Consider the following 20,608-nt stretch of genomic DNA (forward strand, 5'->3'; position numbering starts at 1 on the left):
ACTTCACTGGTGCTCATTTTCCAACACTATGTGAAATTCATTTACTAGTCTTGCAACCTCAGGTCCGCCTACTGTCCACCTTCTAAGAGCTGCTGGATTTTGTGTCAATCCCACTGCACCACCTTCACTTTTCTCTGCTAAAATTTTTTGGTCCTGTATTTGGAGAGCCCTTATACGCATTTTCAGATATAGTTGAAAGGTTGCTGTCGATTTTCCTAATTTTTCACACACACACAGAAAAAAAACAAACTAAGAGTACTTGAGGAGACAATGTCATGTTTTCGGACATATTTTGTTGAACTATAGCTTCAGATGGCTATATTGTTGCCTGACGTTTCTTTTCGGCTCTTTTTACCATAGTATTGCTGAATTTTTAAAGACATGATTTATGCCATAATGCAGTATTACTTTGCAGACAAGGTTCAATGCTTTCACCTTCATCAAGCCTAGACACTTTAACTTTAAGTAGAGGAACACTACTACCATAAGCTCTTTGAACCGATCCTTAAATTGGATCTCTTTGATTTTCCTGGGCATTGCAGTGGTTCAATATTTTCTTTTGACATAAAATACACACAGTCCAATCATTTGGTGGTGTTAGGTGGACGCTGAGTTGATGTTCCAGGCTCTTCTAGAGTACTTTTATTTTTCATTTTGCATCAGCAGTAATATCGGAAATAAAACAAATTATTAGACATGTTTCAACCTAGTGTTTTTCAGGTCTCAAGAATTATTGTTTCTATTAATACTGATACCAATCAATTTGGAAACATTCTAAATAAAAAAAATAAATCATTATATCTTTATCTTATATGTATATACAAAGCTGACGGTCGGGCTATGTGTGTAGGTTCGCTAAAGACGGCGAAACTAGTAATTGACCGAATTGAGCCAAAGTTGAACCATATAGTATGTAGATTTTGTAGGGGATGGTTTTTAACCGAGTGCCATTTTGATCTGGATATCCGGCCATTCTAACTTCTTTATTATTATTCGTAGAGAGAAAAGAAAGCATTATTCTGACAGAACAATTCACGAGGATTCCAAATATGATCTTGCTTTTCTTATACGATGAAAGCTAACGATTGTATTAACGGATTGATTTTACCCGGCTGCTGTTTTGATCCAAATATCCAGCCGAATATCCTACCACGCTAACTTCCTTAATATTAATTGTAGCGAAAAAACAAAACCTTATTCCGATAAAACTTTTCACGAAGATTCTAAATGCGCTCTTACTTGTCTTTTGCGATGAAAAATAACGATCATATTACGGTTCAAACAATGCCGCCGGCAAGCCGTTATTAAAACTATGAAGCCTAGAGTGTCTTCATAAGTATTATTGAAATCCTTGACCCCAAAACATTTGTTACGACACCAAAGTTATTATTTCAGCTATCTTAGAGGCAAAAATAGACGAAAGTAGAAAAAAAGGGTTTACTCCCGCTTTTTGAAATGTCTCCATATCTATATCGTTTTAGGGTATCAAAAGGCACCTTTGGGCAACATTTCACGCTTGTAGCAAAAAATGCACAATTCAGCCCAAAATTGTCATCAAGCCGCTGGACTAAGTCTCTTGTTTGTCACTTTTTCATAGGTTGTATTTCAAAAGAGATCTTTCACATTCACAATTGATCCCTGGTCCCCTATACTTACCGAGAGAGAGAACAACCAGATTCGCTGAACAGCAGCACCAATTTGGAGTAGAATGTGACTCTCTCTCTGTCGAACTTCTCAGTTCCAGAGGTCCTTTATTCCTCACACCGCTGGACTGTGGAACAGCCTCCCTTCAGAGGATGTCGTGCAACTAGAACTTCAGAAGTTCAAGCGAAGATGCAATGCATCACTGCCCTAATACTATTTTTCTTGCATCTCAATACATTTTGATCTATTTATCTTTTTTTTTTCTTTTTTGACAACTTGGGTCTCCTCTTTCTGTATTTGTTTTTACTTCGTCTTACTTTTTCCTAATGAACAACATATTCTTTGGAAGCTTGAATTTCAAGTCAATGGCCTCTGCGGGATTGTTCATATGAACAGGTTTCATGTACTGAATAATAATAATAATAATAATAATAATAATAATGGTTGCAGGACCATATACTCACGTGCGATATTATTGTGGACCTGCAACCATCGTCTTCATTTTCGACACGGAAAACTGTGCCCAATAATAATAATAATAATAATAACAAAAGCACTAATATAATTACAAATAATCGTTTGATAAATAAAAATATAGAGTGCTATGTTATTATTATTGCAGGTTATGGAACTTGCATTATTATCATTATTGTCTTTGTTGTTGTTATACAACCTACAAGACCCCATGCAGTCTCCCAAAGCGCGTGTCAGACTAGAGGCGCCATCGCGGTGCTCCACGACCCTCGCCCTTTGACCTCCAGCGAAAAGATTGAAAGCACCTCGACAGCATTAACACGAGCAAAGTCGAATTGGATGTCATCCGAATTAGATGATTTGGAGTATTATACAACGAAGGTACTGATCGGCGTACCAACTCCCTATTATGCTAGCATGCAAACCCGCTATACGGAGAGGAGTACGTCTCTCTCTCTCTCTCTCTCTCTCTCATAAACCGGTCACAAAAAACTAGGTCGCTCTCCCTTTTGTAATAAATGATGCGACACGCAACACACCGCAGTTCACGGAGTCGGCTAGCGCCTGGCGGCGGACAACCATAGGTCGGCATTGTTTGAACCGTAATATTATCGTTATTTTCATCGGAGAAGAAAGGTAACAGCTTATTTGGAATCCTCGTGAAAAGTTCTATTCGAAAAATGCTTTCTCTTTCTCTACGAATAATAATGAAGAAGTTGCATGGACGGATATCTGGATCAAAACGACACCCGTTTACACCATCCCTTATATAATCTACATATATGGTCCGACTTTGTAGGTGAGAGGCGGCGTTAATTTGTTACTCTCGTGATAGCCTTGTGGGTAAAGAGCTTAACTGTACTTCCTGAATTCTTGGTTCAGTGGTTTGCACCCATGAGCCGCCGATTTTCTTAGCAACTAAACAATTCCCCTTTGATTAACATTTATGAAAATATATTAATTCCGAGGTAGAGCGAATTAGATATTAAAGAACATTTGTAGCTTAATGCTATATATGATCACAGTGTGTGATAATACTCATATATATATATATATATATATATATAATAATATATATATAATATATATATATTTAGAATAGCCGTTAAGAGGTAATTATATATGCAGAGGAATCGAAAAACTTTAGCGTGATATCAGATTTGCAGGTTCGCCACAAGGAGAAGAAAATTGAAATCTAAGTACTGAGTACTTAGTTGTAATTGCCACACATTTTCAAGGTACAATGATCAAAGAAAGTGATTTTGCATAAGAAAAAGAAGATAAACACTTGATTCGAATAAGTAAGAGCAAAACAATCTTGTGGGTCCAGTCCTATTACAGACAATCCAATTCGCAAACACCTCAAAGCCTAACAACAAGATTGGTAGTTATAGTAGAGCAGATAGGTGAAATTTTCAGAGGAATTGTGACTTTTATCATAAAAGCATGAGACTTTGCACACTGTTAGGGGATGATATCAGGACTATATTTAGCTCTATGGGCATCTCAAATTTGGCCCATGGATGCTTTAGTAGCCATTTAAAGAAAAGGCTGTCGCAGCACAGATGCATGTGTTGGCATTCTGCATATTTTGGCTCCTTGAAGCATAACGCTTTATAGCTCACCAAACATGTTAAAACTTCTGTATAACATGTATATGCACTAAACCAGTAATATAGATCTGTGATTATTGATTGCGATCTTTTGACTTCAAAATATATCTTAGAAAAATGCCGACACAGTTGCACATCAAGTTACAATTGCAAGTCTCAATTTTCTCCTTCACAAGGCATCCGCTCAATACAGTAGCAGTATAAATGAAAATTGCAAAGTGTCTTTCGAAGACTGGTGCAAGCAAAGAGCTGAAGTAAGCCCTCAGTTCCAATTTTGGGGCTTGGTACTACAACTAGAAATGATGGTGATGCTCTTTATCCGGGCTGTTCGTGAGGCAGACTTCCTGTTATACACTGAAGCCATTACCATGCTTGTTCCTTGGTTCTTTGCCTTGGATCACACCAACTATGCAAGGTGGATTCCAGTACACTTGAGAGACATTGTGACACTTAAAGACTCCCATCCAAATGTGTATACTGAGCTTTTGTCTGGAAACTTCACAGTCAAGAAGACATCACGCCCATTCTCTGATATTGCCGTAGATCTGGCACACAAACTAAACAACGCAGCCGTGAAAGGTGAGGGTGAAGTAGTAGGGCTTACTGAGAATCCATCGGCTCTGAGACGGTGCTTGGTATGTGGCCCAGAGATGGCACGGATAATACAAGAGACTGAATCATCTATGGACGCTAACAAAAAGACAAATTTGTGGCACCATGAACAGAACATGCAGACATTTTATAGAGATATCAAATCACTAACAGATGTCATTGAAACCATGGGCAATCCCTTTTGTGACAGAAGCAATGATTTACTTACAGTAGATAGCCACGACATTGCTGACCAGGCTTGTCACTGACAGTTGGGTAAGGACCAGTATACCTGCTTGTGTCACAAGCAAAGCACGTTTTTGACCCCATCAAAAAGAATAACCTTCCCCTCTTTAAGCAGTTTCCTGCTCTAGAAAAATCTAACGCACAATTGCAAGTGTCCTCCTATGGCCAAATATCTTCCTAAAAGCATGCCCCAGATGTGTGCCACAGCTTATGCTTTTATGATTAAAAGCACAATTCTGACACATATCTGCTGCACTATTAAAACAGATGTCCAAACTGAGCCTACTGAATTACATACAAACGACTCCTCAAAGTCAAAAAGAAAAACCAAATAACCAAACACACAACTAAGGTCTGGCAGTTATGACGAAATATTTGCACATAATTGCTTAACAAATTTCTTCAGTAATAAAACCATCTAACTTAGAAAGACCGTCTCGTCATGATATAATTCTATGTGACCAAACTCAAGAATGTTACGTTTAATATCATAATTACAAGCAACTATCGATCTGCACTTCTGCCAGTCGATATGATGCTCAAAATTCTTTTTCTTATTTTCTTACGTAAAGTTTTCTGATGCACAAAAAATCTCATCATTACTTTGTTCATTGTACCTTTAAAATGTGTAGTAATTATATGAAAGTACTCCTCAGCACTTAGCTTTTCATTTTCTCCTCTTTGTGAACCTTGCATAAACCATGTATATATATATATATATATATATATATATATATATATATATAATATATATATATATATTTATATATATATATATATGTATATATATATTTTATATATATATATATATATATAAAATATATATATATATATATATATATATATATATAATATATACATTATATATTATTCCATCCTTGGGAATTCGCTGCCTAGTCCATATTTACAACACCATATGCAGGGTACCACCGCAGGCACAATTACAACCTATGCTGAAATTTCGCCCACCGCTCCCCCATCACCCCCCCCCCCCCCCTACTCTTCAAAATCTTTTCAAAACCATTCAAGGAAACCCATTGTGAGCCATTCATGCCCACCTTTCTGGCGCTCTCATGTTTTGTGTATCAGAAGAATGATTACCATTATATACAACAACCTCATCTTCGATCCAGTTATTATTTCTGTAGAGCAACGTCAGTCCCCAGGGTGATGATACCCTTCGTTTTAGAATGATGACCTTCATCCAACCCGATGCCGCCCTCTTTCTCTTCCTCCACTGACTCCTGTGGAGGTGAGCAAAACCAAGGAAGCTTTGCTCTGGCTTCTGGGCCATAAGTAATATGTACTAGGCCTGGACTGGCGACCTGGACACTTTCTTATGTTACCGCTTATTTTTTACTGTGTAATATATAACCATCACTTTAAAGTCATTTGCCTTGTGTGAACACCCATTTACAAGAATGAAATAAACCGAGCGAAAACGGAGTACAAACTCCAAATCTACATTTTAACAACGGTAAGTAATAGATATGATTAAGTGAGTTTTAAATCTATATACAGAACAGTGGCCGAGTAACATAAAAATTGATGTTGTCAACGAAGACCCAGGAACAGGACGCTTCAACCTGAGGAGAGTACCTAAGCGTTTCTAAAACTAAATGAGTTCTAATGTAATATTTATAGTACTGTTAACCAGACTGTCAAGGAAACACCAGTCTCACTTTCACGCTGAACACCCTAATCTGATACAGATTCAAGTCTTCTTCTGAGCTTTGCATCCAGCTCTTCGGAATCATTCACTCCTTTCATTAAGCTACCGCCTTCTATTCTCTCAAAGAAACCATCTCAGAACACTCTGACCCTCTCTTCACCTTTCTACACACTTCCCATCATTTCCATGCTTTCCACATACCACATAGTATACTATGTGAAACCTCCATCACAACTGATTCAATCTTTGGTCTTTCATTTGCACTCGTTCCACATCCTGCAATGCCTTCATACATTATTTCAGTACCACTGAATTCCATAGGCATTTCTCCTCTATTGTAAATCTTCCGCAAACTTCCCGCTGCCTCACCTACTCTTTGGTGCGCGTCTTCTTGCTCCTACCATCATTCGTCAAATGTGCTCCCAAATACCCTACTGGGAGTTACACCTCATTTCACATTAACTGCTCTGTCTGACTCTAAGCGATTTCCTCCATTTGCCACTGTAACCTCCTCCTGTCCCTGCATGTTCTTCTTCTTCCAGTTTTTCTCGCTTGTCCCTCCGTAGGGGGTAGCGCCATCAGTACACCTCGCAGTGTGCACTGTGGGCATTATTTAAGGTTCTTTGCAGCATCCCTAGCTGCAACCCCCTTTATTCCTTTTACTGCAACTCTGTTCTTAGTCTCATTCTTTCATCTTACTTTCAACTCACTCATAACACTTGTTTCCCAGTTCAGCTGTGAGGTTTTCCCTTTGTTGCACTTTTAACCTTTAACCACTCACTCCACTCCTTTACTTTCAGTTTCCCTTTCAAGGCTGATGGCTTCGGAGGTCCCAGAGCTTGGCCTTTGGCCCAAATTTTATATTCCAACTGCAATTCCTCACTATCCCTGTTAACGATGTCTCATCTGCAAACATCATTCAATTCACACTCCATTCAGGACTCGCTTCAATTCCTCTAGAATTAAAACCACAGTTCTTCATCTTTCTTCGAACATCGCACTATCCTGAGAGATACGGAAGTAACGGCCTAAAATTGTTTTCACCTATTCTGAAACATATATTACCTGTAATTTAATAAAAATGTCCTATGTTCATCTGCAAATATTTCGTCATTTATGTTTCGTACGGGGTTACAATATTTACTTCCGCATATCGAATGCTGCGATCTACCCTAACATCATGACATCTGACTTGACCTATGGCTCCTCCGCTTCTGTTATTGTTGTTATTGATAATGTGAGTTATCTTTAATAGGCTTTCCATTACATTATCAGTAATATACTCAGAGAGAGAGAGAGAGAGAGAGAGAGAGAGAGAGAGAGAGAGAGAGAGATGAATGCTAGTAAGGCGGAAGAAAGATATTAAATTGGAAATGTATACTGTTCGTTTCGTTTGCGTTGTTGTTTTTCAATGTGTTTAAAACAGCCTGGTAATGCATCATTATTTTGGCATAACTATATTAATTCCAGAAAGATTGACACTGGCATACCGGTACGATAACTTTAACTGACCGAGCTGCCAGCAGCAGAACATTATAGTTATAACTTTAAAAAATTTCATATCAGATCAACTTTCCCGTCATGTATACCTTACTTGAATCTAATTTAGAATTGTGAGCACCGAAAGTATTGCCTTACAAATAGGTTTTGTTCTCATGTTAATCATTGTGCAATTTAGTATAAGTACGCATTTCTGTAGATCATCCACCGTACGTCCCCTTTAGTTAGAACTGTAAACACACTGCATCCTGGTATCAGGCCTCTTTTGACACCAAGCCAGTCACACTCGTAAGGTCTTTTACCCTCGATATAATCACTTTAAATTGCTTACAGCATATTACCTTTAAACCAGACATCCTCAGCACTTTCCACATTGAACAGCTGTCCCCTCCGTCATGAACTTGGCCTAGGTCTATGTAGACCACATGAAAGCTTTTTTCTTTTGTTCCCAGAATTTTCACATAACTGTTGTGTAAATATAGCACTGTGTCCATAAACCCACAATGCTCTTGTCTTAACAAACCTGTTAACTTTCTTGCTTTTTACACTGAAATCCCACCATACATCTTTGCCTTCATACTGAGCAGTGCCTTGCCCTTATAATTCTTAGTCACCTTTTCCCTTTGAGAGGCGACTGATTATACCCGTCACTGGTTTCTTTAGAATTTTTCTCACCTGGACATACCTTACACACCCTGATCAGTTACACTGTCGCCACCTTAGTGACCTTACCGCAGCATCTTATAAGTAATCCCATCAACTCCAACTGCCTCTTCATTCTTCGCATTCCTAACCGTCATCCTTACCTACTTAAAAATCACTTTCACTGATATTCCAGGATGGAATATGAGGTCAAAGGCCAAGTGCTGGGATCTTTGAAATCATTCGGCGCTGGAAAGGAAACTGAGAGAAAAAAGGTTTGAAAGGCGTAACAGGAGGAAAACTTCAAAGCAGTTATGCTAGGAAGATGACGAATTGAATTGAATATAGAATTTAGGCCAAAGGAGAAATTAACGACATCGACGTCATAGGAATGCTCATCTTCCTCAAACATATTTCCATTAGATTCATCTAATCGATCAAGCATTTTCCATTGCTGACGTATCTTCCTCTGAATTAGCTTCCCGACAGAACCATTTTTATACTCTTCAGCACATGCTCAGATCCACTGCAGCATTCTCATTACTTGTCTCCTTAGTTCTCTCTTTTTATCAATGACTACCTATCTGTTATTTTGTAATTAATATTTGATCAGGCTTCTGTTATGCCATGCAACGATATACTTTAAATAATCTTTGTATGTATAAATATAAATATATATATATATATATATATATATATATATATATATATATATATATATATATATATATATATATGTGTGTGTGTGTGTGTGTGTGTGTGTGTGTGTGTGTGTGTGTGTGTGTAAATATATAAATGAAGTCTTCTGTTAATTTTTGTTCCTCAAAATTTCTTATCTACGCCATGCAAATGTCTTTCATTGGCTGTTATGTAACAAATCATCCATGGCAATATATAACGTCCCGAACATCCCCTATTTTCTCCCTGAACCTAAACACCATCATGCGCCACTGCACCGAAAGCGAACAATTCCCTCAAAACCGGAGCTGCGGAAGATGCTGCCACGCGACCAGTCTCACATCAACCCTTCACAGTCCACAGTACTCAAGTGAGGTGACCGCCTTCCTTCCCTTCCCGGTCCTCTCGCTACAGTTTACTAGTCACAATGACGCTAAAATCAATGATGTAGAGGTTAAAAATCTTCAACCAAACGATACTGTACAGTCGGGACCGTCAAGGGCCTTGGTGAAAGGACAATCCAGATGTTTTGTAATGTGTAAACGATATAAACACACACACACATATATATTTTACTTTATCCTTTTTCACTCACCGTGTGTCCAGATTAACTCAAAATACTTCAGTCCATCTTTCGCTGTTGCCATATCTAGGCTTTTCACCCTGACAACCATCCCTAACCGACAGACATCTTGTGCAAACAGTTCACCTCGCGTGCCTCCACCTCTATTCTTTATGCATTTAGCAACTTCACTCTTATACTGTAGTTTGATCAGTAATCTCTGCACTTGACTAGGACTCTCTTGCTCCCTCATGCCCTTATACATTCGCAGATTTTGCTTGCTTTTTTAGTGACTTACGAGGGATATTGATAACCAATGATTATAACGAAATGGTAGATGAAAACTGATATGCTTTAATCAATAAAGTTAAGGTAAAAATAAATATGCTTCCGACTCGATACTTGTCCTTATATCAAAAGGCTATTCATGCAAATTCTCTTATTTTAAGTAAAGTCTGGTACATGTGTCATGTATTTCCACTAGGGAAAAATAAAGCAAAAATTATAGAACAATCTGTTTTCCGGTTTTTGTGGTGTGGAACTTACCAAACAATTAAAAGGGATTCCTTGTATCTGCCAAAAACAGGTGGTGGTATTGGGGTTATTAATGTGTTTTATAAAGCAGCAGCTATTTTAACCTGTACGTTCTTGAATATTATGTTATTTCATAATTATGGACGAGAATTAGTCTTATATTAGTCATGCATTGGTTTTGTTTGTATGGTGTTTTTACGTTGCATGGAACCAGTGGTTATTCAGCAACGGGACCAACGGCTTTACGTGACTTCCGAACCACGTCGAGAGTGAACGTCTATCACCAGAAATACACATCTCTCACTCCTCAATGGAATGGCAGAGAATCGAACCCCTGACCACCGAGGTGAGAAGCAAACACCAAACCAACCACGACACTGAGGCGCTTAGTCGTGTATTGGAATAAATTTGTTATGGTTTGTAGAAGATTGCCCTAATATGTCTTATGTGGCTACTCCCTTTTATAACATAATTATTGGTAATGTAAGGAAATGATTGAGAATGCCTGATTTTCCATATGTCAAAAGTAAGAATATTTATCAGTATTTGATGCCAACCCATAAGCCCATTGTAATTGAGAGGTAGCCGTTGCATAACTGGGGTAATATATGGAGTAACCTTTTATGCAAATTCGTTGACTCCTATCAAAGAAGTATTATTTATAGATTTTTGTATGAACCTTTGGCTACTACGGAAAGACTGAAGACATTGAATATTGCTGATAATAATTTTTGCAATAAATATATGGAAAATGAAAATCATCTGCATGTTGTTTTTGTAAATATGTCAAAAAAATTTGGAAGTGGTTCCAGAATTTGCTTGAAGAGGTATGTGATATTAAAGTTCAGTATCCAATAAAAGTATTGATGTTGGATTTCGATTATAACGAAAAGAAGAAAAAGACATCAAGTATACTTATTATTGAGTATGTAAATTGTTTGTGGTATTGCAGAGAAGAGGTGTCACCAAGTCAAATAATTTCAATATTAAAATGTAAAATAAAGTACACAAACTGGGTATCACCAAATGCATACGAACTTGAAAAACATTTCACAAGTAAGTATGTGAATAATATTTGAATTCATGTAATTAATGTACTTCCATTTATTAGTAAATCACATCTGAAATTATGAAATATACTCCATTTCAAATATTTTTCTTAGTATGTTATATTGTTGATATAATCATGAAAAGTTTGTATGTAATTAATTGATATTTGTAATAAAATTTTAATTAAAAAAATTGCCTTACCCAAAGCACAAGAGGAAAAGGAGAAAAACTTTGAAATCTGCGGGTCAAGCTACTTGATATCAATCAAATGAGAAGAATATGTCCGCAACTTAAGTATAAAAGAGATAAACGCTCAGAAAAACGACATTAAAGAGCAAGAACCCGTGCCAGCACAAAGTTTACCTAATCTAGGCTAGATAAAAGAAACAGCCACTCGAGAACTCCAGACAGACCACCACACGTTAGGTACTGAGTTGACTCGGCGAGGGTGACCGCGCGTCAAAACTGGAAGGACTTCTTTAGGTCTTGTGTTGACTGAAGGCCACCGAAACTGCAACATGATGAACTTCTGTCGAAAACAGGCAGTGATGTCATCCATCGGAAGTGAGCAGAACGATAGAGAGAAAGGGCGAGGGACGCTGTTAATTAGTCTGTTGATTATTCACTAATTTAATGCTCTCAAGAAGTTCTGACAGAACTTCAATTCTGGGGCAGTGACTTGATGGACACAATCATAGAACATGGACGCTGATACTGTGCAAGTGTCATAATTGAGACAGTGAGAGCAATAGATCAAAACCGACGACCCACAGAGGTACATGAAAATGTTTGTATGTTTGCAATTTAATTAATTTGTGGACCACCACGTAAACCGTTGTCTTACAAGGTGAATTAGTCTAAAATTTCATGACAATCCACTCTACAATTTGCGACACCAAATGTCTTTCTTTTCAACGTTTCCCAAGAGAAAGGTCACTCCGATTTTAATGAACTAATTTAGGGTCCAAATTTCTTCTTACCGGCCCAGATCCAGACCACCATTAAGTTGATGACTTTCCTTTCGTTGACCGTCAGTTAATAGAATTTTTTTAGTCCCCATGCAACATTGGCCACAGTTAATTCCCGCTAGTAACGATATAATAAATAATCATCTCTATGCGATATAAAGGAATGTAAAACAACGGTCATCTGTGTAATTAACTCCATGTTTAGACTGTCATCGAGGTCGAGGCCAGCCTCTCTTATGTAAGTACACAGAATTAATTACAATTGGTTTGCACTTCGAAAGGTCACGTAATGTCCGTAGGGTCGAGCTTGTGTTTTGTTAAGTCAAAAAGTATATAACATAACAACAACAAAAATCAATATGCATGTTATCGTTAACATAATAAATGAATCAATCAATGAAACTGAAGAAATATTCTTGAATTTCCGTGCAAACTTTCAACATTTTAAGTAAAATTCTGTTAACCAAAGTCAGTACTTTGAATAACATCTAATCGGGTAGAAGGGCATAGACCGCATACCCAATTTTTCTTCTAAATATAACTAAAATAACATTTTCAAGTATTTCATCTTGTATATACCTATATATGCAATGACATTTATTTATAGAGGAAAAGATCCAGTTTTGGGAAAAACGCATCCCACCCCATAAAAAAAAAAACTCTGGGTACGGGCCTACGTTGTAATCTTCCCTTTTTGTCGCGAAATCTTTTGATATAATGAGCTTTTTAGGAATAAAAAATTATTTTGGGTATAGTAATCACTTCTCTCTTCCTTTCATCTGATCTTTTCCTTGAATAGTAGGCTTATAATAACTTGATAATGAGGAACACTGCCTAAGGCAGGTGGCACATCAAGGAACTTTCACGCGTGGATTTGTTTTATGAACATTTTAATTCTCGTCCCCCTAAAATTTGTTTTACTTGTGAAATACTGCTATAAATTTGATTCAATACGCACTATGATAGAGCTTACAATGTTTATTCCTCTTTTTAAGTCTTTCACCAAGACATGGTTTTCCTCCAGAATTAATTTACAGAGAATTCTTAACCCATTTTTATATTTACATAATTCAGAAAAAAAAATTCAAATAAGAAGTTTCGTTCTAGACCGCTAGTAAAGACGTTAAGTACACCAGATTACCTTTCTTTGGTTCTGGTAGCTATATGGTCCGAAAAAAAAAGTTACAAGAAATACTTAAACACAGCTTTACTTAAATTAGGTTCAAATTTCCTGGGCCGTTTATTTGTTTACCTCTTCGCAGTGTGGTCTGGTATACGTGGGGGCCAGTTCTCGTTGATTAAGACACGGAATTATTATTACTGTTATTATTATTATTATTATTCAGTACATGAAACCTATTCATATGAACAAGCCCACAGGGGCCATTGACTTGAAAATGAAGCGTCCAAAGAATATGCTGTTCATTAGGAAGAAGTAAGACGAAGTAAAAACAAATACAGAAAGAAGAGACCCAACTTATCAAAAAAAGAAAAAAAAATAATAGATAGATAAATAGATCAAAATGTATTGAGATGCAAGAAAAATAGTATTAGGGCAGTGATGCATTGCATTTACGCTTGAACATCTGAAGTTCCAGTTGCACGACTTCCTCTGAAGGGAGGCTGTTCCACAGTCCAGCGGTGGGAGGGATAAAGGACCTCTGGAACTGGGAAGTTCGACAGAGAGAGAGAGTCACATTCTACTCCAGATTGCTGCTGCTGTTCAGCGAATCTGGTGGTTCTCTCTCTCGGCAGGTAAAGGGGATCAGGGATCAACTGTGAATGTGAAAAGTCTCTGTTGAAATACAACTTATGAAAAAGTGACAAACAAGAGACCATCCCTCGATGGTCCAAGTCATAACCGCTACTATTAGCGAGAACTTTATTCTGTGGAAGAGGGTACAAATGATCTAAAACTGGCTGCATTCATTTTATCACTGTTATAAATAACTGAGGCCTTATGAAAATACCTAACTTTCGTGTGGCATTTGCTGAAACTTTCATTAGATGTTTCTCAAAAGCTGGATGCGAGTCAAAAGTTGCAGACTCATTCACAAAGTCCCATCCACCTGAAGGGGAGGATGGGGTGGAAAATCTGTACGAGATCTGCTAATCAATAGTGTTTTCGCTTTACTGGAGTTCAGCCTCATAATGACCCCATGATTTTCGAGTTAATTAACTGCGAGCGCCCTAGCCAGATTTTGGACGGGGTCCAGTTAGCAAAACAATTCAAGCCCTACACAAACTTTAACATACTTACGAAGCTTCTGAGGTAGATTCCATTGGAAGTTATTCACGTTTTCCGAACTGGTACTTCATATATGAAGAAAAGTAATAGCATACATAGTAGCACTTAGAATAACAGAGAATACATTGGTTTAATGCTAAATGATACAGCAGAAAAGGGAACCATTTTGCAGATAAAATACCTGTGATCTAATAGTTCCACCAAATCTATTACCTCATGTTTTACATTCACAGACAGAGACCCATGATTCCATGCAGCACAAACTGGTTGCTCCCAACATCTTCATTGTACTGACATTTTCTTCATACAAACGGACGTTTGTATGGGTTAAATAACACAAAAATGCAACTTTCTGCTGTGAATGCAACTCAAGTTCAAGATAAACCTGCTCTCTCTCTCTCTCTCTCTCTCTCTCTCTCTCTCTCTCTCTCTCTCTCTGGCTACAAAACCATAGCATACACGAAAACACTGAGGTGGGTCTTAGAGGTTTGCTGTTTTGCACTGTACCTCATAGATTTACTAAAATTTTAGAAATATTATTTCAATTAATCTCTAACAAAATAAATCACACATTTAAATAATAATAATAATAATAATAATAATAATAATAATAATAATAATAATAAGACAGACAGAACAGAGGACTGGCACAACAAACCAATGCACGGACAATACATGAGACAGACTAAAGAACTAGCCAGCGATGACAATTGGCAGTGGCTACAGAGGGGAAAGCTAAAGAAGGAAACTGAAGGAATGATAACAGCGGCACAAGATCAGGCCCTAAGAACTAGATATGTTCAAAGAACGATAGACGGAAATAACATCTCTCCCATATGTAGGAAGTGCAATACGAAAAATGAAACCATAAACCACATAGCAAGTGAATGCCCGACACTCGCACAGAACCAGTACAAAAAGAGGCATGATTCAGTGGCAAAAGCCCTCCACTGGAGCCTGTGCAAGAAACATCAGCTACCTTGCAGTAATAAGTGGTACGAGCACCAACCTGAAGGAGTGATAGAAAACGATCAGGCAAAGATCCTCTGGGACTATGGTATCAGAACGGATAGGGTGATACGTGCAAATAGACCAGACGTGACGTTGATTGACAAAGTCAAGAAGAAAGTATCACTCATTGATGTCGCAATACCATGGGACACCAGAGTTGAAGAGAAAGAGAGGGAAAAAATGGATAAGTATCAAGATCTGAAAATAGAAATAAGAAGGATATGGGATATGCCAGTGGAAATCGTACCCATAATCATAGGAGCACTAGGCAACGATTCCAAGCTCCCTGAAAAGGAATCTAGAAAAACTAGAGGCTGAAGTAGCTCCAGGACTCATGCAGAAAGAGTGTGATCCTAGAAACGCCACACATAGCTAAAGAAAAAGTGATGGACTCCTAAGGAGCAGGATGCAACCCGGAACCCCACACTATAAATACCACCCAGTCGAATTGGAGGACTGTGATAGAGCAAAAAAAAAAAAAAAAAAAAAAAAAAAAAAAATAATAATAATAATAATAATAATTAATAATAATAATGGTTGCAGGTCCACAATAATATCGCATGTGAAGTATAATGTACACTTACTGTACATTAGACTCTTTATGCAGCTCACCTACCCATTACCCAACTGTAGTCTACAAAAATTAACTAATTACAAAAAATAAGGTCTAATGTTAAGAACAACGGTTTACGGGAAACACCATCATATTATGCATCCATAATCAGTTGTGCCGATTATCTCTTAATCATACTTAAGCCTGTAAATAGCTAGTGATCATGAGCACGATTGTCACCTTTGTCGAAGAGCGCAGGCAGACCGTGGATGGGGAGAGCACAGTGGTGCTCTCAAGCAACAGGTTGGGAATCACTGAATCTATGGTAGGGAAGGGAAAATGCTGAGAGCAAGTCAAAGTGTTTGTGATGGAAGTGAATGATTTGCAGAGTTTATAAAAAGGAGAGAGATTTGTGTGCTGCAAAAATGAGCATGAGACAGACTATGGCTCTGTAATGTTTTTATGGACGTGTGATGTGAGAAGTCAGAGAAAGGTCAGTAGATAAAGGTACAAAGTTGCTGACCAAGATGGACGGTGAACAGAATATGAAAAAAAAAACTGATGTTTACAGATGAAACGGCGCTACGAGTGTCAAGTGAAAATAAACTGCAGATTAGTGAGAGTCCAAAAGTGTTTGCAAGAGGAGAAAACTGAGAATAAACGCGAGCAAAGTAAGGTGAGGATGGTAAATGGAAACCAGGAAGACGTAGCAATGATTTTTTTACATGGATGTTGAGAGAATGGAAACAGCACACTCTTCAAGTATCTGGGAATTTATGATTTGAAAGATGGCAGGATGAGAGAAATGAATCACCGAATCAGTGGAGCGAGAAAGGTCGCAGTATGCGAGCTAAAGATGGTGAGGAGACCATGTTTCTACGGAAGCGAACACTGGAATGTATGAAGGGACTGATGAACCAACTCAGGAGACAGGATGGAGCAGTGTCTGATATGGTCTGGTCATCTCTAGTGAATGGAAGGCGACTGGTTGGTGAGAAGAGTACAATTTTCAAAGGAAGGGGAAGAGAAGGTGACGAATGAAGTTAGAGACGGACCTAAAAATCCGATAAGCAAGAGGGCACGTGCGAGATGGATGTAATTGTTAGCGCAGTACGTGTAAAGGGTTTGACCTGTTGCTGGTGATCCTTCTGTGTAAGTGTAAGAAGCAGCAAATTTGATTGTGCCGGTAATTATTTTCATTCCCCTGAAATCGCTCATTCTAGGTAACATGTCATATGATATGATATATATATATATATATATATATATATATATATAGTAGTATAATAGTGTATGTATGTGGTGTGTATGGGTTGTTGAATATATATATATATATATATATATATATATATATATATATATATATCATATGACACGTTACCTAGAATGAGCGATTTCAGAGGAATGAAAATAATTACCGGCACAATCAAATTTGCTGCTTCTTACACTTACACAGAAGGATCACCAGCAACAGGTCAAACCCTCTACACGTACTGCGCCAACAATTACATCCATCTTGCACAGAACCTATCCTTGTTCAAGGTAATAGTTTATACTTCGCAAATGGCCATTCTCTCTCTCTCTCTCTCTCTCTCTCTCTCTCTCTCTCTCTCTCTCTCTCTTTATATATATATTTATATATATATATATATATATATATATATACGTATATATATATATGTATTATGTACGTATGCATATGTGTGGTGATATATATTAAATATATATAATATATTATATACACACACACATATATGCATACGTACATATATATACATATATATATATATATATATACGTATATATTATATATATATATATTATATATATATATAGAGAGAGAGAGAGAGAAGGAGAGAGAGAGAGAGAGAGAGAGAGAGAGATAATTGCCATTTGCGAAGTATAAACTGTTACCTTGAACAAGGATAGGTTCTGTCGCTTACTCATTCCAGGAAAGATCTTAAATATTTTCCTCAGATTAATTAGCCTATGCCTCAGCTATCTGAGATCTTTCCAGAAGAGGGGATTGCGGCTGTTACCCGCATTCACCAAAATTAGCTGTGTTTATTTGTTTATTATTTATTTATCTATTTTTTTTTTATTTATTTATTTCTTTTTAAGGAGACCAAGATTGGCGCTTGCCATAACCTTCCCCTTTCCAAAAGGCGGACTTAGAGTTCCCTCTGACAATTTTACAACCAGCGTAATAAGTTGCCATCGGCAATAAGTTGCGGAAAAAAAATTAGTTTTGTCTATATTTATTTCCGTTAATAATCTTCACTCGTTGAATGATATTGTTCATTTTCATAGAGACTATTAATTTAAATGTAATGAGTCATGTTTACTCCTCTCTCTCTACAGTTCTCTGAACCTCTCTTCCCAGCTCACTATCTTAACCCTTGTTTCTTATCGCTCTATTTAATTGAACTCACAATATAAACTCCCAATCTATTTTCCCACATGAATCATCCTTCTACTTTATTAGGAAAATACAAAAACAGGGTTTTCATCTCTTCCTGAATTATAACTTGCGATAAATATGTGTGAAGTCTACCACCACCTATTCGACATAATCTCCTTTAGACTACTTTAATGACTAATCATTATGAAATAAATGAAAAAAAAATAGCATCACGTGGAGGATATTGGAACCGTTCAAGGTCTCCAACTGGTCTAATTAACTTTCGTACCTTCTACTTTACGCAGAGATCGACCGACTTCCCCTCGTTTTTCTCTCACAGGACATACTGCAGTTGTCCCCTTTTTTACTATCATTTTCCTTTCATTGATGTTGGTTTTCCCTTCATTGCCTTTATTTTCCACGCGTTGGTTTTTGCTTTCCCTCATGGACTCTAGTTTTATTCTAGTGGCTTGCAATTTACTTCTAACGTATTTCAGTTTTCCCTTCATGGGCTCCGGTTTTTAGGTCAGGGTCCCGATCGAGATCATTTTTAACTATTAGTTTCACTGATGGTCAGAATAATACACATTCAGTTCTACAAAACTTCTATATATCTTTGCTTACCTTGTTATCTCACGTATACTATGTGCAAAAATCGTAGAATTTAGATGTAATCACTCACATTTACCGATGACGTTGCCATTAACATTTGAGGCTCTAGAACTTCCTCTCTTCAATTCTCCTTGTATGGAAATTAGGATTGGAAATTTACGAGTCGGCCATTTAACGATTATTTCTGCTTTACATAAGAACTGCAAACTCTGGGATTTCATCCTCCCCTCGGTGCCTCCGGCACGCAAATCTTGTCATGGTCGAGGGCTCTTTCCAATAATATTCATGAAAAAAGAAAAAGCCAGCGCATTTCACAAATGAGTTAGGTGACACTTTCTCTTTTATAAGGATTCTTCTATATTTAAAGCCACTCTGGCCTATAGTCATATGCGCACAATCATACATAATGAACAAACTTCGCCTATTGTGAATTGGCACCGATTTCCTAAAACTCCAGTTTCTTCCTCCTCGTGACTACTTTTAGTTCTACGAATTCTGCGGGAGATTTCTGAGCAAGTTAACTCCGTATGCAGATATGTACAATCATGACTAATTAATGATAACGATTAAAAGATGAAAAGCCAGAGATATGAAACATTCTATCAAAAAAGAGGGTGGTGGGCTTACAGGCTGCTGAAACTGACCGGATATGATTTAACAAAATTTTACATTTTCAAAAATACAGACCCTACAGTTAACACAAATTAATTTGCTGTGAAATCGCATACACAATACTATTATTTTTGTAATAGGTCTGTTTCTTCATTAGAACAGAATAATTGTCCATAAAATGTACTATAACTAATCCCGATGGACAAGAAGAAATGGTCTTCCTAACTTAGGTCATCCGTGAATGAAGGAAGACAACTGACGCATTGTTTTAACGAATCACGCGAACTGAATGATTCGGTCGCTAAACATTTCCGCCTGGAGATGATGGTTTTCACACAACGCGACAGCGATACTGAAAAGAATGACAAGCATTGCACAAACAAACACACATGCACTCAAATTCTGTTCGTTCCCTTACTTGGTGTCACTGAGAGAGAGCTTCTGTGAGGTCGAAGAGTCGGCGACTACTGCAGTACAACCCACCCACGTTGCTCTCTTTGGACGGCGCAAGAACAAACAAACACACACACATACACGCACTCCAGGGCCTACGAGGCAGCAATGGGTCAATGGGTTACGGGGAGGAATGTCTAATGAGGGAATGAAAGAGGGGAACTGAGGGAATTGTGAGAGAAGGAAACAACCAAGAATGACGGGAAAGAACAGGGGAGATGGATGAGTAAACCGCTTCAAGCAGCAGATCGTTCGTCCTGGGGATTTGTAGGTATGGAGGACCACGAGCAATAGTGCAGCTGGAGATGGCAAAGGCGCCACTAGCTGCAAGAGGAACGTCCTAAACAACGACTTAGGCCGCGTGAATGTTGTGTGTGTTTGTTTGTTTGTGCGCGTGTGTGTGTGTATGAGGGGGGGGGGGGGGCGGATAAAGAGAGAAGAAGAGACAGTTCGTTTGTCTGTTATCTGGGGTGGAAGAAGTAATCTTATCGCCAGGTCCGCTTGTTCGTAGACATATTGTCATAATTTGGAAATAAGCTTTTGC

General features: G+C 37.7%; 1 protein-coding gene across 1 annotated transcript in view; it reads right to left on the minus strand.

The window, feature by feature from the left end:
* The window catches only part of LOC135220532 (alpha-tocopherol transfer protein-like), a 205,471-nt gene extending 185,283 nt beyond the window's left edge, over positions 1–20,188 (minus strand). The window contains exon 1 of the mRNA XM_064257715.1: positions 20,030–20,188. The gene's annotated coding sequence lies outside the window, so the exon portion shown is untranslated. The remainder of the gene's footprint in view (positions 1–20,029) is intronic.
* Between the last annotated feature and the right edge of the window lie 420 nt (positions 20,189–20,608).

The sequence above is a fragment of the Macrobrachium nipponense genome, chromosome 2 (assembly GCF_015104395.2).
Source record: "Macrobrachium nipponense isolate FS-2020 chromosome 2, ASM1510439v2, whole genome shotgun sequence".
Lineage (NCBI taxonomy): Eukaryota > Metazoa > Arthropoda > Malacostraca > Decapoda > Palaemonidae > Macrobrachium > Macrobrachium nipponense.